Here is a 4,963-nt window from a genome sequence, read left to right on the forward strand (position 1 = left end):
TGTTTTAAAAGGGTAAGGGTAAATAATAGTAATAATTCTGATATCAATATTAACCGTAATAGGGTGAGAATTATGATTATGAATGAGAATTGACATGATTATAATACAAATAATGATGGCTGTGATGATGATTATAATCGTGACAATTATGATAACAATTATAGATATTATATTATAACTCTAGTAATAATATAGGATCACGATGAAAATTTCGAAAATAAATTAAGTCGCCAAAATATTCCTGAATTTTTTTGTGGGGTTGATGATTCATTAAATTAATGATTTTAACACAACCATGAATAATAACGGAGATGTAATAGGTTTATGTACCCCCAGTGCCCCTCCTTCCATTCTCACACACAGGCAGCACACACAATAAACAACAGCGGATTTTTAGGAGAATAAACTAATGCATGTTTTATATCATATTGCCAAAACATCTGGCAGGGATGCGGGCGCCCAGATCTGGCAACAGAGCAATCTTTTAAAATGGGTAGACTGAAGACATAAGAAGGTTTATCGACATAAAGATCTCCCTCAAAATTGATGATAAAAAAAATAAGTATAATAATGACAATTATGATGATAAGGAAGATAATGATGATAATGATAATAAGATATGAAAAAACAATTATAATGATAATAAAAATAATAATAATAATTATTATTAAATTTTATATTTTTTATAATAATGATACTTATGTTATGATACGACATTATATAATAATGATATATTAAAAAAAATAATGATAATTTAAAAATTTATGATAATAAATGGTAATCATGATAATAATTTATAATAGTGATAATAATTGGTAATAAAAAATTTTGGTAATAATATGATAATATTAATTATAATTTGGTAATAATGATGGTAAGGATAATGAAATGATTATCATTCAAGATAAGTTTATGAAAAATAATGATAGTGAAATTTTAAGATATTAATGATAATGCCAGTAATGAAAATGGAAATGATGAAGATGATAATGATAATGGTAATGATGATGGTAATATATGATAATGATTAATAATAATGATAATAATAAGAACAATGATAATGATAACGATGAGAACGATAAGGATGATAATGATAAAAAAAAATAATGATGATAATGATAAAATGATAACGATAATGATGATAAAAATAAGAAAAATGATAATGATATGACGATTACATTACTATGGGAAATATAATAAAGATGAATATAATGATTGAATAATAATGATAATGATGGTGATGATGATAATAATGATAATGAGATAATAATAATGGTTAATGATGACAATTGTAATGATAATGGTATTAATTGTAATGGTAATGGTATTAATTGTAATGGTAATGATAATAGTTGTAAAGATAATGATGGTAATGATTTTTGTTTACTAATGACAATTATGATAATGATAAAAAAAATTTTGATGATTATAGTAAGAATCACAGGAAAAATAGTAAAATATTAAAAATGATAATAAAAATAATAATAATGATAATGGGATTATAAAGACAATCTTAATAGTAATAATGATAACATTGATAAAATGTATTATAATAATTAATATAATTGTAATAATAATAATGATTCTGATAACTACGGAAACGATAGCAATGATGATTATAATAATGACAATCAAAATTATAATAAAAAATATAGTGATAATTATATTAAAGATGATGAATGATAATGATAGTAATAGTAATAATAATAATGATAATGTATAATATGATAATAAAGATAATAATAATAATAATGATAATAATAACATAATGATAATAATAATAAAGAAATAATAATAATGATAATATAAATAACGATAATGATAATGTTGACAGTGACAACGTAATGATAATGTTAACAGTGATAATGATACATATTTTTTTTTCAATTTAAAAATGATAATAATAATAATTTAAAAGTAATTATGAAAAATATTGTTAATGTGATAATTATGATAATTGCAATAACAGTGATAATGATAAATAATAATGTTAACAGTGAAATTATAATAAAGTTAATGATCAAATAATTTTATTTATTAGAAATAGTAAAAGTGATAATCATAATAACAGTGATAATAACATTAATGATAATAATAATACTGTAATCCTTATTATTATAATTATATTAGCATTAATATATTACCATTACTATTCTTGCCATTATTTTGGTTTTTATAAAAATATATCATTATTGTTATATCATTATTGTTACTATGTTTATTATTATTTTTTTGTTATTATTATTATTATTATTATTATTATTATAAATTTTTATTATTTAAATATTTATTATTATTATCATAATTATTGTTATCATTAAAATTTTCAATATTATGATAATTAATTTCAATTATAATTCTTAGTAACATTGTTTTTATTATTATTATTATTATTATTATTATTATTTTGTTATTATTGTTATTATTACTATTATTATTATTATTATTATTATTTTATTACTACTACTATTACTATTATCATCTTTTTTTAGTAGTAGTTAAAACATAGTGCCCAGTATCATTAATATTAACATGATCAAATATATTCCTATAATCATTATTATTACTATGATAATTATAATAATAATGAAGATAAAAAAAATACAATAATAATAATATTAATAATAATAAAATAATGATAATAATAATAATAACGATAATATAAATAACGATGATGATAATGATTTACAGTGACAACGAATACAATAATGTTAACAGTGATAATGATACTAAAAAAGTTTACGGTGATAATGATATAATGATAATGTTTTTTATGTTCACAGTAAAATCTAATATATAATATTAATGATAAAAATAAATAGTATAACAAATGGTAACCGTGATAGTGGTAATAACAATCATAATAACATTAATGATAGTAATAATACTGAAATGATTATTATTATCATTATTATTAACATTAATTATATTATCATTATTATTTGGCCCTTTTTGATTTTTATAAATTATCATTTTGGGTTTTTTTTTATTATTATTATTTTTTTATTATTATTATTATTATTATTATTTTATTATTTTCATTGTTATTGTTTTTTTATTTTATTTCATTATCTTATCATTTCATTATTATTATTATCATTTTTATTATTATTATCATTATTATTATTATCATTATTATTACTATTATTATCATTATTATTATCATTATATTTCTTAGTAATATAGTTATCATTATTATTATTATTATTACTATTATTATTATTATTATTATTTCTACTACTACTATTATCATCTTTCTATTAATAGTAGTATTAATAGTACCATAATTAGTATCATTAACATCAAAATGATCTTATTTTATTCCTATAATCATTATTATTACTATGATCATTATGATAAAAATGATGATATAATAATAATAATAATATAATAATAATAATAATAATAATAATTTAAAAACAATGATAATAAAAAAATAAATTTATTATTATTATTATTATTACTATTATTATTATATTGTAATAGTTATTATTGTTTTTTGCTATTATTATCATTTATTTTATTATTATTATTATATTTTTATTTTTATTATTATTATTATTATTATTAATTTGATAGTAATAATAAAAACAATAACAATGACAATAATAATAATGATAATGATAATAATAATAATATGATAATAAGATATTAATAATAGCATTTATTATCATCAGTATTATCAATTTCTATTATCATTATTATTATTAAATTTTTTATTATTTATTATTATTTTAATTATAACGATTATTGTTTATTATCATTACTATTATCTTTATTATTATCATTATTGTTATTATCATTACTATTATTATTATTATCACTGTTCTTACTACTATGATTGTTATCATTATAATAACCATGTTAATAACAATCATAATGATACTTTTTTGTTATTATAATGATAATAATAATAATTATTATTAATTTTCATTAAAATTATTACTACATTTTATCCATAATCACGTTTTTTTTATTTTTATCTTTATTCTCTTATTTTTATTTTTTTACTATTATTATTATCGTTACTATTATTATTATCTTTTATATTTATTGTTTTTTATCATTATTATTATTATCATTATTATTATTATTATTATTGTAATTTTTATTATTATTGTTAGTAATAATTGTAATAATAATAATGATAATAATAATAATAATAATAATACTGATAATACTGATAATAATACTGATAATAATAATAATAATAATAATAATAATAATAATAATAATAATTATTATAATATCAATAAATCATTATTTTATTATTATCATTATTATTATAATTATTATTATTATTTATTATTATTACAATTATTACTAACAATAATAATAAAAATTACAATAATAATAGTGATAATAATGATAATAATAATAATAATCATCATCATGATCATCATCATCACATTGTTATTATTATTATTATTATTATTATTATTATCATTATTATTATTATTTTTACTATAACTATTATCATTATTATCATTGTTATTATCATTATTATTATCATTATCACTATCATTATTTATCATTATTATTATTGTTATTATTATTATTATTATTATTATTATTATCATTATTATTATTGTTATTTTTACTAGTAGTAGTATCTTTATTATTATTATTTATTATTCTGATTATTATTATAAAAAAATATATTTTTAATATTATTATTAATACAGCTATTTTATATTATTATTATTGTTGTTGTTATCATGATTATTATCATTATTTTCATTGTAATAATTATCAATACCATCAATGACAATGATAACTGAAATGGAAATGATAATGAAAATGATGATGTCTATAATGATGATGATGATGATGGAACTATAATTATAGTTGTAATAATAGCAACAAAATATATAAAAATGATCATGATAATTATGACAAGATGTGACCATAATGATTATCGATGGTATTTAAAATTAGTAAAGAAAAAAAAACCAAATGGAAA

Source organism: Penaeus monodon, unplaced genomic scaffold (assembly GCF_015228065.2).
Source record: "Penaeus monodon isolate SGIC_2016 unplaced genomic scaffold, NSTDA_Pmon_1 PmonScaffold_120, whole genome shotgun sequence".
NCBI classification, from domain to species: domain Eukaryota; kingdom Metazoa; phylum Arthropoda; class Malacostraca; order Decapoda; family Penaeidae; genus Penaeus; species Penaeus monodon.